This window comes from Bos javanicus, chromosome 7 (genome assembly GCF_032452875.1).
Source record: "Bos javanicus breed banteng chromosome 7, ARS-OSU_banteng_1.0, whole genome shotgun sequence".
Taxonomy (NCBI): Eukaryota; Metazoa; Chordata; class Mammalia; order Artiodactyla; family Bovidae; genus Bos; species Bos javanicus.
Genome location: NC_083874.1, coordinates 39,441,180 through 39,458,024, shown reverse-complemented (window position 1 = coordinate 39,458,024; position 16,845 = coordinate 39,441,180).

Genomic DNA, 16,845 nt, shown 5'->3' with positions numbered 1-16,845 from the left:
TTACAGGGGTTCCCTTGTAATTAACTCTTTAACTTTCTCTTGCTGCCTTTAGAATTCTTTCTTTAATAGTTAGTTACTTTTATTACACATAATGCATCCTGGTGTAAGTCTTTTTGGGTTCATCTTGTTTGGGACCCTATGTGCTTCCTGTATCTGGATATTTTCCTTCTTTAGGTCTGGGAAACTTTTAGCCATAAATTCTTTAAATATATTTTCAATACCTTTTCTCTTTCTTCTCCTCTTGGAATTCCTATTATGCTTAATTGGCTTGCTTTATATTATCCCATCGGTCTCTTACATTGCTTTCATTTTTTCTTTTTTTAAATTTGGTTCTCTGCTTCTTTGATTAGGTAATTTCCATTAGTCTATCTTCCAGGTCACTTATCCTTTCTTCTGCATTGTTAATTCTGCTATTCATTGCCTTGAGCTCAGTTTTCATCTTGGAAAATGGATTTTCTAATTTTTTTGGCTCCCTCTTAGAGTTTCTGGTTCCTTTTTTACAGTAATCTGCATTTTTTAATAACCTTTCTTAATTTCTTCAGTATTTTCATTACCTCTCTTTAGGACTCAGTGTTTGTTAGACTGAGGAGTTCTGTTTCATTGCTCAGGGGAATTTTCTTGGTCTTTTGACTAAGAGTGCATCCTCTTCTTCTTCATTTTGTTTGTATTTCTCTTATTATGTGAGTTTAGGAGAAACAACTATCTACTGCAGTCTTGGAGGGCTATTTATAAGTGAGAGCATCCCTGTGTGGCTGGTGTGGGTTTAATATTTTGGGGGGATGAGGGCTGTTTTTGGTTTGGATGCTTGCTCTGTCTTGCCTCAGCACGTGCTGGCTGATATCCCCTCAATAGGGGGCATGCAGGTATGAAGGCCTACAGCTTGTACAGATTCCCAGGAAGGGCAGGGGATGAGGCTGGCTCCCAGGCATAGGTCGCTTTGCAGCAGCAGTGATAGCAGTGGCAGATCGCATGTGGTTGGCACCAGGTTCCAGGGCCCTTGGCAGCAGTGACAGGCCGTGTTGGCTCCCAGGAAGATGAGGCAGTGGCCTGCAACACTCAGAGGAGCCTTGGTAGTGGCACTGGCAATGATCCACATCCACCTCTGGAGCTAAGATGGCAGCCATGACTGGCACCTGCCCCTGAAGCACATGTGGCATGCCCTGCCACCTGAGAGCAACTGGAGAAAGCAGCTCCTATGGCAGGCCCACCCCCTGCTTGAGTGTCCCTCAATGGTCCCTTGTCTCCCTGTCCAGGCCCAGGCTTCTCCCCATACTCCCTCAGTTGTGGTGCACTACACCCTAGCTCCCTCAGGCTGTCTTCTTGTACCTAACCCCAGTCCACTCCCCAGGGTTTGAGCTCCAAAGCCCAAGCCTCAGTATCCAGTCCCCACCCAGCGCAGTGAGCCAGCAGACCAGTGTCTCAGAGTAGTGAGTGTTGGTTGGCACTGACCCTTTGTGCAGATCTCTCTCTGCTTTGCCTTCTGCACACTTGTTTCTGTGCTCTTCTCTGAGGCTCCAAAACTCCCCCTCCATTCCTTATTCTCACCAGTGAGGGGACTTCTCAGTATGTGGAAACCTTTCCTCTTTCACAACTCCCTCCCAGAGAGGCATTTTGCTGTGAAACTAATACTGATCTAAAGCAAACAAACAAAATCTATTAAAAACATTGGTAAAACTAACACTGCTGCTGCTGCTGCTGCCAGGTTGCTTCAGTCTTGTCTGACTCTGTGCGACCCCATAGATGGCAGCCCACCAGGCTCCCGTGTCCTGGGATTTTCCAGGCAAGAACACTGGAGTGGGTTACCATTTCCTTCTCCAATGCATGAAAGTGAAAAGTGAAAGTGAAGTCGCTCAGTCCTGTCCGACTCTTAGCAACCCCATGGACTGCAGCCTACCAGGCTCCTCCTACTGGAGTGGGGTGCCATAAACTAACACTAAAACTAACTAAAAAAACAAAACAAAACAAAAATGTTGGTTTGGATAAGAAGATGAAATATCCAATTTAAAACATACTAAGTTTGAGACAGAAAACAAAACAAAAGAAACACAGCACCAAAATCCACTTTGTCTACTGCTTAAAGAGATCAAGCCCTGAGCCTTTGGAGTGGGAGCACTGACTCCAAGACCCTAGACTACCAGAGAACTAACCCTAGGGAGTATCAAGTACTGAGAATTCACACAAAGGAAGCCACTTGAATACAACACTTGGCATCACCCAAAGGCCAGTAGCACCCTATGCAGGACACCTGCTATAAACAACAAACAAAGCAAAAAATACAAACCCAGTCATCAGCAGGAAGGATTGCCACTTCACTTAGCCTTGTCCATCAGAGGAAAAACAAACAAAAACTCAGCACAAATCTCACCCTATATGAAGCTTACACAAACCACTGGATCAACCTGAGGAGGGCAGAAATCAAAAGGAAGAAAGAATTCAACCTTGAACCCTGGGGAAAGGAAACCTCAAACACAATAAGTTAAAAAAAAAAAAAAAGAAAATGCAGAGAAATACTACACAAATGAAGGAACAAACTAGAAACACAGAAGTCCAATTAAATGAAGAAGAAATAGGCAAACTAGCGGGAGAAGAATTCAGAATAATGAGAGTAAAGATGATTAAAAACCTTGGAAACAAAACAGATAAAATGCAAGAGTCAATTAACAAAGACCTAGAAGAATTAAAGAATAAACATACAGAGACAAACAACACAATTATTGAAATTAAAAATACTCCAGAAGGAATCAATAGTAAAATATCTGAAGCAGAAGAATGAATCAGTGAGCTGGAAGATAAAATGGTGGAAATAACTTCAGAAGAGCAGAATAAAGTAAAAAGAATGAAAAGAACTGAGGATAGTCTCAGAGACCTCTAGGACAATATCAAACGCACCAACACTATGAGAAAATTTTTGAAGAGATTACAGTTGAAAATTTCACCAACATGGAAAAGGAAATAGTCAATCAAGTCCGAGAGACACAAAAAGTCCCATACAGGATAAACCCAAGGAGAAACATGCCAAGACACATACTAATGAAACTAACAAAGACTAAACAAAAACAAAGAATACTAAAAGCAGCAAGGGAGAAGCAACAAGTAACATACAAGGGAACCTTACACTTAACAGCTGATCTTTCAGCAGAAACTCTGCAGGCCAGAAAGGAACGGCAGGACATATTTAAAGTACTGAAAGGGAAAAATCTACAACCAAGATTATTGTACCTGGCAAGGATCTCATTCAAAATTGATGGAGAAATAAAAAGCTTCTCAGACAAGCAAAAGTTAAGAGAATTCAGTACCACCAAACCAGCTTTACAACAAATGTTAAAGGGGCTTATATGGTCAAGAAATACAAGAGAAGGAAAAAGATCTACAAAATTAACCCCAAACAATTAAGAAAATGTCAATAGGAATATATATATATATATATATCAATAATTACTTTAAATGTAAATGGATTAAATGCTCCAACCAAAAGACACAGACTGGTTGAATGGATACAAAAACAAGATCCATATATATGCTGTTTGCAAGAAGCCCACTTTAGACCTAAAGACACATATAGACTGAAAGTGAGAGGATGGAAAAATACATTCTATGCAAATGGGAAGCAAAATAAAGCTGGAGTAGCAATCCTCATATCAGACAAAATAGGCCTTAAACTAAAGAAGATTCCAAGAGATAAGGAAGGACACTACATAATGATCAAGGGATCAATCCAAGAAGAAGACACAAAATTGTAAATATCTATGCACCCAACATAGGAGCACCTTAATACATAAGACAAGCACTAACAGACATAAAAAGGGAAGTTGACAGTAACACAATAATAGTAGGAGACTTTAACACCCCATTCACACAAATGGACAGATCATCAAAACAGAAAATTAATAAGGAAACACAAGTCTTAAAAATGATACATTAGATGAGATGGATCTCATTGATATCTTCAGGACATTCCATCCAAATGCAGAAGAATACACCTTCTTCTCAAGTGCACGTGGAAAATTCTCCAGGATAGACCACATCTTGGGTCACAAATCAAACCTCAGTAAATTTAAGAAAATTGAAATCATATCAAGCATCTTCTCTGACCACAACGTTATGAGACTAGGTATCAGTTACAAGAAAATAAAAACTGTAAGAAATACAACACATGGAGATTAAACAACACATTTATAAATAACCAACAGGTTACTGAAGAAATCAAAAGGGAAATCAAAAAATTTCTAGAAACAAATGACAATGAAAACACAACAACACAAAACCTATGGGATGCAGCAAAAGCAGTTCTAAAAGGGAAGTTTATAGCAATACAATCGTACCTCAAGAAACAAGAAAAACAACCTAACTTTACACCTAAAACAACTAGAAAAAGAAGAACAACAACAACAAAAACACCAAAATTAGTAGAAGGAAATAAATCATAAAGATCTGAGCAGAAATAAATGACAAAGAAACGAAAGAAATAATAGTAAAGGCTAATAAAACTAAAAGCTGTTACTTTGAGAAGATAAAATAGACAAACCTTTAGCCAGACTCATCAAGAAAAAAGAGAGAAGAATCAAGTCAACAAAATTAGAAATAAAAAAGGAGGGGTTACAACAGATAATGCAGAAATACAAAGAATTATAAGAGACTCTTATGAACAACTGTATGGCCATAAAATGGATAACCTGGAAGAAATGGACAGATTCTTAGAAAAGTTCAATCTTACAAGACTGAATCAGGAAAAAATGGAAATTATGGACAAACCCAATTACAAGCTCTGAAATTGAAACTTTGATCAAAAATCTCCCAAAAAACAAAAACCCAGGACCATATGGTTTCACAGGAGAACTCTGTCAAACACTTAGAGTAGAGCTAATGCCTCTCCTAAAATTCTTTCAAAAAATTGCAGAGGAAGGAACACTTCCAAACTCATTCTATAAGACCACCATCACCCTGATACCAAAACCAAATACAACACAGAAAACTACAGGCCAATATCACTGATGGACATAGATGCAAAAATCCTCAACAAAATTTTAGCAAACAGAATTCAGCAACACATCAGAAAGCTCACACACCATGATCAAGCTGGATTTATTCCAGGAATGCAAGGATTCTTCAATATATGTAAATCAACCCAAGTGATACATCATATTAACAAATTGTAAGATAAAAACCATATGATAATCTCAATAGATGCAGAAAAAGCCTTTGACAAAATTCAGCACCCATTTCTGATTCAGTTCAGTTCAGTTCAGTCACTCAGTCATGTCCGACTCTTTGCGACCCCATGAATCACAGCACGCCAGGCCTCCCTGTCTATCACAAACTCCCAGAGTTCACCCAAACTCATGTCCATCAAGTCGATGATGCCATCCAGCCATCTCATCCTCTGTCGTCCCCTTCTCCTCCTGCCCCCAATCCCTCCCAGCATTAGAGTCTTTTCCAATGAGTCAACTCTTCACATGAGGTGGCCAAAGTACTGGAGTTTCAGCTTTAGCATCATTCCTTCCAAAGAAATTCCAGGGTTGATCTCCTTCAGAATGGACTGGTTGGATCTCCTTGCAGTCCAAGGGACTCTCAAGAGTCTTCTCCAACACCACAGTTCAAAAGCATCAATTCTTCGGCGCTCAGCTTTCTTCACAGTTCAACTCTCATATCCATACATGACCACTGGAAAAACCATAGCCTTGACTAGACGAACCTTTGTTGGCAAAGTAATGTCTCTGCTTTTTAATACACTATCTAGGTTGGTCATAACTTTCCTTCCAATGGGCATAGAAGGAACCTACCTCAACATAGTAAAGGCCATATATGATAAGCCTACCACAAACATTATTTTCAATGGTGAAATACTAAAAGCATTCCCCCTAAGATCAGGAACAAGACAAGGGTGTCCACATTCACCACTGTTATTCAACATAGTTCTGAAAGTTCTAGCTACAGCAATCAGAGAAGAAAAAGAAATAAAATAATCCAGATCAGAAAAGAAATAAAGCTCTCACTGTTTGCAGGTGACACGATACTGTACATAGAAAACCCTAAAAATAGTATCAGAAAATTACTAGAGCTAATCAATGAATTTAGCAAAGTTTCAGGATACAAAATCAATACACAGAAATCACTTGCATTTCTATATACTAACAATGAAAAATCAGAAAGAGAGAAATTAAAGAATCAATCCTATTCACCATTGCAACAAAAACAATTAAATACCTAGGAATATGGCTTCCCTGATAGCTCAGTTGGTAAAGAATCTGCCTGCAATGCAGGAGACCTTGGTTTGATCCCTGGGTTGGGAAGATCCCTGGGAGAAGGTAATGGCTACCCACTCCAGTATTATGGCCTAGAGAATTCCATCGACTGTATAGTCCATGGGGTCACAAAGAGTTGGACACGACTAAGTGACTTTCACTCACTTAAACTTACCTAAGGAGACAAAAGAACTGTACATAGAAAATTATAAGACACTGATGAAAGAAATCAAAGATAACATAAACAGATGGATAGATATTCCATGTCCCTGGGTAGGAAGAATAAATATTGTGAAAATGACTATACTACCAAATGCAATCTACAGAGTCAATGAAATCCCTATCAAATTACCAATGGCATTTTCACAGAACTAGAAAAAAATTTTCACAATTCATATGGAAACACAAAAGATGCAGAATAGCCAAAGCAGTCTTGAGAAAGAAGAATGGAGCTGGAGGAATCAACCTTCCTGACTTCAGATTATACTACAAAGCTACAGTCATCAAGGCAGCATGGTACTGGCACAAAAACAGAAATATAGACCAATGGAACAAGATAGAAAGCCCAGAAATAAACCCATGTACCTATGGGTACCTTATTTTTGACAAAGGAGGCAAGAATATACAATGGGGCAAAGACAGCCTCTTCAATAAATGGTGCTGGGAAAACTGGACAGCTTTGTGTAAAAGAATGAAATTAGAACTCTTCCTAACACCATACACAAAGATAAACTCAAAGTAGATTAAGGACCTAAATGTAAGACCAGAAACTATAAAACTCCTAGAGGAAAACATATGCAGAACAATAGATGACAGAAATCAAAGCAAAATCCTCTATGACCCACCTCCTGGAGTAATGGAAATAAAAACAAAAGTAAACAAGTGGGACCTGATTAAACTTAAAAACTTTTGCACACCAAAGGAAAAGATAACCCTCAGAATGGGAAAAAAAATAGTAGCAAGTGAAACAACTGACAAAGGATTAATTTCCAAAATATACAAGCAGCTCATACAACTCAATTCCAGAAAACCAAACAACCCAATCAAAAACTGGGCAGAAGACCTAAACAGACAGTTCTCCAATGAAGACCTACAGATGGCTAATAAATACATGAAAAGATTCTGAACATCACTCATTACTAGAGAAATGCAAATCAAAGCTACAATGATATATCACCTCACACCAGTAAGAATGGCCATCATCAAAATGTCTACAAATGATAAATGCTGGAGAGGATGTGAAGAAAAGGGAACCTTCTTGCACTGTTGGTGGAAATGTAAATTGATACAGCCACTATGAAAGACGGTATGGAGATTCCTTAAAAAACTAGGAATAAAACCACCATATGACCCAGCAATCCCACTCCTAGTCATATACCATGAGGAAACCAAAATTGAAAAAGACACATGTATCCCATTGTTCATTGCAGTGGTATTTACAATAGCTAGAACATGGAAGCAACCTAGATGTCCATCAACAGATGAATGGATAAAGAAGTTGTGGTATGTATACACAATGGAATATTACTCAGCCATAAAAAGGAACACATTTGCGTCAGTTCTGATGAGGTCGATGAATCTAGAACCTATTATACAGTGTGAAAGAAAGATAAATATCATATTCTAATGCACATATATGGAATCTAGAAAAATGGAACTGAAGAATTTATTTGCATGGCAGCAGTGGAGAAACAAACATAGAGAATAAACTCATGGGGAGAAGGGAGGGGAGTATCAGATGTATGGAAAGAGTAACATGAAATCTTACACTACCGTATGTAAAATAGATAGCCAAAAGGAATTTGCTGTATGGCTCAGGAAACTCAAACAGGGGTTCTGTATCAACCTAGAGGGGTGGGATGGGGAGGGAGACAGGAGGGGATTACAAAAAGGAGGGGATATATGTATACCTATGGTTGATTCATGACGAGGTTTTACAGAAAACAACAAAATTCTGTAAAGCAATTATCCTTCAATAAAGAAAAAAATTTTTTTAAATACTGAGTTTGAGATACCTAAAAGAGACACTTGCTGAAGGATGAAAATGATACTGCTAACTCTGTCAATTAACATTGTGTTTGGTGTGTTAAATAATGTTATACTATTATTTGCTAGAAATTTTCCTATAAAAATATCATGATACTAAAAATTATTTTGATTAAAAAGTCACTTAATTATTTAATAAATAAATTAGTTGTCAATGGCTCACTTTACAATATAAGCAAGGCTGTATATTGTCACCCTGCTTATAACTTATATGCAAAGTACATCATGAGAAATGCTGGGCTGGAAGAAGCACAAGCTGGAATCAAGATGGCTGGGAGAAATATCAATAACCTCAAATATGCAGATGACACCACCCTTATGGCAGAAAGGTAAGAAGAACTAAAGAGCCTCTTGATGAAAGTGAAAGAGGAGAGTGAAAAAGTTGGTGTAAAGCTCAGGATTCAGAAAACTAAAATCATGGCATCTGGTCCCATCACTTCATGGGAAATAGACTGGGAAACAGGGGAAACAGTGTCAGACTTTATTTTTGGGGGGCTCCAAAATCACTGAAGATGGTGATTGCAGCCATGAAATTAAAAGACGCTTACTCCTTGGAAGGAAAGTTATGACCAACCTAGATAGTATATTGAAAATCAGAGACATTACTTTGCCAACAAAGGTCTGTCTAGTCAAGGCTATGGTTTTTCCATTGGTCATGTATGGATGTGAGAGTTGGACTGTGAAGAAAGCTGAGCACCGAAGAATTGATGCTTTTGAATTGTGGTGTTGGGGAAGACTCTTGAGAGTCCCTTGGACTGCAAGGAGATTCAACCAGTCCATCCTAAAGGAGATCAGTCCTGGGTGTTCATTGGAAGGACTGATCCTGAAGCTGAAACTCCAATACTTTGGCCACCTCATGCGAAGAGTTGACTCACTGGAAAAGACCCTGATGCTGGGAGGGATTGCGGGCAGGAGGAGAAGGGGACGACAGAGGATGAGATGGCTGGATGGCATCACCGACTCGATGGACATGAGTTTGAGTGAACTCCGGGAGTTGGTGATGGACAGGGAGGCCTGGCATGCTGCGATTCATGGGGTCTCAAAGAGTCAGACACGACTGAGTGACTGAACTGAACTGAACTGAACCCTAACTATATATTCTTGGATAGAAGATATAAGATCTAAATTTTCTGTATGTTAAAATGTATGGGTACATTTACTAATCATAATTTTCCACCTTTTCCTGTTGGGATAGAGAATGCTCACTTCAGCCAAGAGACTGTTTCTCAGATTTGTCCTTCTATGTGGGCTCATTTTTACCTGGTGTCTGGAGGCCCTTAGAACACACAGAATCACATGCCTTATGAGCATACTGCTTTGGGCACAGGAGGAAATCTGTAAAGGGTATCTTGAAATCTTTACAAAATATATGCTGGGGTACCAAGAGGTTAACATGCCACAGTTTGCTGCTACTTGATGTTTGCTAAACAAGTCATCGCTACTTGATTTTTGTTAATGAAGGGAACTCAGACTTTATGAATTTTTCTTCTTCAAAATATTATTCTTTTATCAAACAAAGGTAGCCTAGGTTGAAATACTGCCACTCATAGGTTACTAGAAGTGATTTAAGACTAGAATTGTTTGTTGATTTTGCACCACTAAGTCACATTTCTTGGGCCAGTGTATTGCTGAGCTGAGAAATGAAAGAAAGTATTAATGTAATGTCATCAATAACATGAATAAGAACAGAATAAGATTGGGTTACTTGTCAGAACTTGATCAATTGTAAATGTTTCAAAATATGTGCACCTAAACCAACCAATAATTTTTGCTGAAGCTCCAGTATTTTGGTCATCTATGCGAACAGCTGACTCACTCGAAAAGTCCCTGATGCTGGGAAAGCTTGAGGGCAGGAGGCAAAGAGGGTGTTAGAGAATAAGATGGCTGGATGGCATCACCAATGCAATGGACATGAACTTGGGCAAACTTTGGGATATGGTGAGGGACAGAGAGGCCTGATGTGCTGCAGTCCATGGGGTCATGAAGAGTTGGACATAACTGGGTGACTGAATAACAATAGGACAAGATTAGATTTGTATTTCAAAGTTATTAACTGGTATAGGTATAAGGCAAAAAGCAAAGAGGAACTAAAGAGCCTCTTGATGAAAGTGAAAGAGAAAAGGTGAAAAAACTCGCTTAAAACTCAACGTTCAAAAAAACTAAGATCATGGCATCCAGTTCCATCACTTCATGGCAAAAAGATAGGGAAACAATGGAAACAGTGAGAGACTTTATTTTCTTAGGCTCCAAAATCACTGTGGATGGTGACTGCAGCCATGAAATTAAGACACTTTCTCTTTGGAAGAAAAGCTATGAAAAATCTAGACAGCATATTAAAAAGCAGAGGTATCACTTTGCAAACAAAGGTCTGTCTACTCAAAGCTATGGTTTTTCCAGTAGTCATGTATGGATGTGAGAGTTGGACCATAAAGAAGGCTGAATGCCAAAGAATTGATGCTTTCAAACTGTGGTGTTGAAGAAGACTCTGGAGAGTCCCTTGGACTTCAAGGAGATCAAACCATACAATCCTAAAGAAAATCCACCCTGAATATCTATTGGAAGGACTGATGCTGAAGCTGAAGCTCCAGTACTTTGGCCACCTGATGCTGAGAGCCAACTCATTTGAAAAGACCCTGATGCTGGGAAAGATTGAAGGCAGGAGGAGAGGGGATGACAGAGGATGAGATGGTTGGATGGCATCAGCGACTAAATGGACATGAGTTTGAGCAAGCTCCAGGAGATGGTGAAGGACAGGGAAGCCTGGCGTGCTGCAGTCCATGGGGTCACAAAGAGCCAGATAGGACTGAGCAACTGAACAACAACAATATGTATAATGATATACAGTACTGATTACAGATATATGTTGTTATGTATTAGGCAGTTCAATAATTAAACCTTATATAGAAAAATTTTTAAGATGATGCAAGGATTGGAACCAAGGATGATGTGCAGTGTGACCCCTGAAGTCTACTGATAGAATGAGCAGTGTGCTGCCAACTGGGGTCATCTGCAGACACAGAGCTGTGCTCAGGTACACAACTGAGCAATGATGAACACAGCATATAATGAGAATGTAGAATCTCTGCTCAGGATAAATTTCTTAACAGCATGAAATAACTGAACTGAGTTGATAAGTTTTGATACAAATTTTTATCAATCTGAGTTTGAAACAATTCAGCCAGGCCTTTCAAAGGAATTCCCTACCTACAGAATCATTGACACAATTAAATTTACCAGGGGAAGTTTAAGAGCAGCTAAATTAAGTTAATGTGATCAAAAGACTAAGGGACAGTTTACATTTATACAGCATCTAGAGGTTTAATAAAATTTAATTTATGGCTGGGAAAATAAGAAAAATAGCTGTAATGGAGGGCATTGCACATCACTGCAATTCCTATCTCCCCTCAGGCCTGCTTGTATCCTTTGGTACCAAATAAATCATATTTCACAAAGGCCTTGAAAACTGTGATTGTGACTTTAAAGAGACTTGAGCAGACATTTCACAAAAGAACATATAAAAATGGCCCATGCACACCTGAAAAAGGGCTCAAATCATAAGTTTTCAGGGAAATGCAAATTAAAAGTACAATGAGATGCCATGAATACTCAATAAAGAGGCAAAAATGAAAGAGATGACAGTATCAAGCATTGGTGAACTTGTCGGACAAGTGGAACTCTCCTACATTGCTCCTGCATGTATAAAATGATACAATCACTTTGGGAAAATATTTAATAGTTTGTTTTAAAGTTAAACATTCTCTATTGTTATGTACTGAATGTCTATGTCCCTCCCAAATTCATATGTTGAAGTCCTAACCCCAATGAGATGGCGATGGTATTTGAAGATGAAGCCTTTGGAAAGTAATTAGGGCTTAGATGAAGTCATGAGGGGGGGGCCCTCCTGATGGGATTAGGGCTTTTATAAGAAAAGACACTAAACAGCTTGCTCTCTTTCTCTTTCCTACCCTCACAAAGAAGAGGTCATGTGGCAACAGCCTTCAAGCCAAGAGAAGAGGCCTCAGAATAAATCCACCATGCTAATGCCTCAATCTTAGACTTCTCAGATCAGAACTCCCCAGGACTTTGTAGCCTCCAGAACTGTAAGAAATAAATTTCTGTTTTTTAAACCACTCAGTCTGTGGTATTTTGTTATGGCAGCCCAAGCACAGTAATACCCCTACCCCACAATCAGTTGTTCTGGTCTTAGGTATTTACTCAAGAGAAATAAATGAATGCCCACCAAAATATCTGTGAACCAATGTTTGTGGAAGCTTTATTCATAATAACTTGTTATTGTTGCTGTTTAGTCACTCAGTTGTGTCTGACTCTTTGTGAACACAAGGGCTATATCTTGCCAGGCTCCTCTGTCCTCCACTATGTCCCAGAGTTTGCTCAAATTTATGTCCACTGAGTCAGTGGTGCTACCTAACCATCTCATCTTCTGCCACTCCCTTCAATCTTGCCCAGCATCAGGGTCTTTTCCAGTGAGTCAGCCCTTTGCTTCAGGGGGCCAAAGTATTAGAACTTCAGTTTCAGCATAAATCCTTCCAATGAATATTCAAGGTTGATTTCCTTTAGGATTGACTGGTTTGATCTCCCTGCAGTCCAAGGGACTTTCAAGAGTCTTCTCCAGCACCACAATCTGAGAACAATCCAAATGTCCATCAACAGATGAATGAATAAACATTGTACATTTGTGCCATAAAATATTATACAGTAATAAAAAGAAATATCAATACACAGAAAAAATTATACAAAAGAATTAAATTCAAATTAATTAAATAAAATTAATACAAAAGAATTTCATAAATATCATGTTGAGGGAAAAAATGAGACACAAAAAGTATATACCACATGGTTCCATTTATATGAAGTTTTAGAACGGGCAAGACTAATTTACAGCAAAAGATATCAGAGCAGTGTTTGCTTCTGGGTGGGTCGTTCTGAGTGGGAAGTAGTTTGAAGGAACTTCCTGGGATGATGAGAATGTTCTATGTTTTACTTGGGGTCAAACAAATTTATCAACATCTATGAAAATGTACACTTAAAAATCTGCAGTTAAAAAAGAGAATAGATAAACTAAGAAGCATCATTAACAGAACTGCTGAAAGTTGCTGCTTTGGCTAGTTTGTGATATTGTGATTTATAAAACAAGTATATATATATTTATATATATATATGTATATATGATGATGATCTTCTTCCAGTTTCCCAAAACCCTTGGGATTTCCTAAGTGATAATCAAATTCTGCTGAACTTCAAAGTCAGATTCCCTGGGGATTCCCAGTTTCTTTCCCAGATCCCCAGATTGGGAAGTCTGTTGTGGGGCCTAGACCTTTACCAGCAGTGCAAGAACCTCTTTGGTATAACTGTTCTCCAGTTTGTGGATCATCTGCCTGTGGCTGTATCGTAGGGCTAATGATGACCTCCTCCAAGAGGAGTTATGCCACAACACCACACCTCCCAGGACTGCTGCTGTCAGTGGCTCTGTCCCCACAGCAGGCCACTGCTGACCCATGCCTCCGAAGCATACCCTCAAACACTCACAGGCAGGTCTGGTTCAATTTCTTGTAGGGTCACCTCTCCTTTCCCAGGATCCTGGTGTGCACAAGGTTTTGTTTGTGCCTCCAAGAGTCTGGCAGGCATGAGGTTTGATTTTAACAGGACTGTACCCCTCCTACAGTCTCATTTCGGCTTCTCCTTTGTCCTTGGACGTGGAGTGTCTTTTTTTCAGTGGGTTCCAACATCCTCTTGTCAATGGTTGTGTTGCAGGGAGGAAGCCAATTCTGACTCCATGTTGGAAACTGTTTCTTTGACTTGCTTTTCACTGCTTTTATTATTATAGTCATACTCAATGGCTTGCCTGGAGGCCCCTGCCTCTCTGCTTGACTGTAAACTAAAGTGCCTTTGTACAGCTCATGGAGATAGTTTGTCCCTGACCACCTGTGAATAGAAGAGATTAACACACCCCTTCCAAAGGCTGGACATTCCCCTGGAGATGTTTTGGAAGACTGAAGACCCTTTCGGTTTACTTCCCCATTGCCTCTCCCTCTCTATTCCGCCTTTTGATTTTAGTTCCTCATTGCTTCTTTCTCTCTGATCTATAAAGGAACCTGGTATCCAGACCCCAATAAGATGGTTATTTTGAGCTGCTAGCCTGCCATCTTCTCAGTCTGCCAGCTCCCCAATTAAAGTCATTTTCCTTGTCTCAACACCTCCTCTCTCAGATTCAGTGGCCTGTCATGCAGTAAGCAGAGCGAGCTTGGACAAAGTAACAATTGTTCAGTAGCTAGTTGTGATTTTGGTGTTCTTGCAGAGAAGATGAGCACACGTCCCTTCTACTCCTCATACTGTGGACAGTGACTCCAGCCATGAAATTAAACGTGGTGTTGGAGAAGACCTTTCAGAGTCCCTTGGACTGCAAAGAGATCCAACCCATCAATCCTAAAGGAAATCAACCCTGAATATTCATTGGAAGGACTGATGATAAAGCTGAAGCTCCAATACTTTGGCCACCTAATGTGAAGAGCTGACTCACTGGAAAAGACCATGATACCGGGAAAGATTGAAGGCAGGAGGAGAAGGGGGTGAGAGAGGATGAAATGGTTGAATGGCATCACTGACTCAACGGACATGAGTTGAGCAAACTTCGGGAGATAGTGAAGGACAGGGGAGCCTGGTGTGCTGCACTCCATGGGGTGGAAAAGAGTCAGACACGACTGAGTGACTAAACAACAACGACAACAAAGAGTGATAAATGTGTCTTTTGATATTCATAACGCCCCGTTTTCAACCACACCAGATCTTATGTTCTGGTGCTTCTCTGGTGGTTCAGATGATAAAGAATCTGCCTGCAATGTGGGACACCCAGGTTTGACCCCTGGGTTAGGAAGATCCCCTAGAGAAGGAAATGGTTAACCCACTCCAGTATTCTTGCCTGGAAAATCCCATGGACAGAGGAGCCTGGTGGGCTATAGTCCATGGGGTTGTAAAGAGTCAGACACAACTGAGTAACTAAACAGCAGCAGACTTTATGTTAATGAGGTAATTTCTGGAAAACACCTAAGGATGGGGGCTAACTGCCAGAGACCAAACGTTATTAGAGGGTTGAAAGTAGCCCCACCCCATTCTCAGGGGAGGGAAGAGCGGCTGGAGATTGAGTTCAATCACCAATGACCAATGATTCAATCAATCATGCCTATGTAATGAAAGCTCTATAAAATTTCAAAATGACCTAAGGTTCAGAGAGTGAATCTGTGGAGGTGCTGGAAGAGTGGTCCTCAGAGAGAGCAAGAAAGCTCTGCATCCTTTCCCCATACCCTGCCCTATGAATCTCTCCCATTGGGCTGTTACTGATTAATACCCTTTTATAATAAACTGATTAGTATGTAAAATCCTCTCCCAAATTCTGTGAGCTGCTCTAGTAAATTAATCAAACTGGAGGAGGGGGCAAAGAAACTTCTGATTTATAGCCAGTATGTTAGAGCCACAAATAACAACCTAAACTTGAGATTGGTGTCTGAATTGGGGGTGGGCCTAGGAGTACGGGACAGTTTTGTGGGACTGAAGCCTTAACTTGCGGCATCTGATGCCCTCTCCTGGTAAGTTCAGTTCAGTTCAGTCACTCAGTTGTGTCTGACTCTTGGCAACTTAACTGCAGCACTCAGGCTTCCCTGTGCACCACCAACTCCCGGAGCTTGCTCAAACCCAGGTCCATCGAGTCAGTGATGCCAACCAGCCATCTCATCCTCTGTTGCCCCAGCCATCTCATCCTCTGTTGCCCCCTTCTCCTCCTGCCTTGAATCTTTCCCAGCATCAGGGTCTTTTCCAAGGAGTCAGTTCTTCACATCAGGTGGCCAAAGTATTGGAGTTTCAGCTTCAGCATCAGTCCTTCCAATGAATATTCAGGACTCAGTCCCTTTAGGATGGACTGGTTGGACCTCCTTGCTGTCCAAGAGACTCTCAAGAGTCTTCTCCAACACCGCAGTTCAAAAGCATCAATTCTTTGGTGCTCAGCTTTCGTTATAGTCCAACTCTCATATCCATACATGACTACTGAAAAAACGATAGCTTTGACTAGATGGGCCTTCGTTGGCATAGAAATGTCTCTGCTTTTTAATATGCTGTCTAGGTTGGTCCTAGCTTTTCTTCCAAGAAGCAAGCATCTTTTAATTTCATGGCTGTAGTCACCATCTGCAGTGATTTTGGAGCCCAAGAAAATAAAGTCTGTCAGTGTTTTCATTGTTTCTCCATCTATTTGCCATGGAGTGATGGCACTGGATATCATGATCTTAGTTTTTTGAATGTTGAGTTTTAAGCCATCTTTTTCACTCTCTTCTTCCACTTTCATAAAGAGGCTCTTTAGTTCCTCTTCACTTTCTGCCATAAGCATAGCGTCATCTGTGTATCTGAGGTTATTGTATTTCTCCCAGCAATCTTGATTCCAGCTTATGCTTCATCCAGCCCAGCATTTCTCATGATGTACTCTACAGACTCTTTGCGACCCCATGGACTGTAGCCTTCCAGGCTCCTCTGTCCATGGAATCTCCGGGTAAAC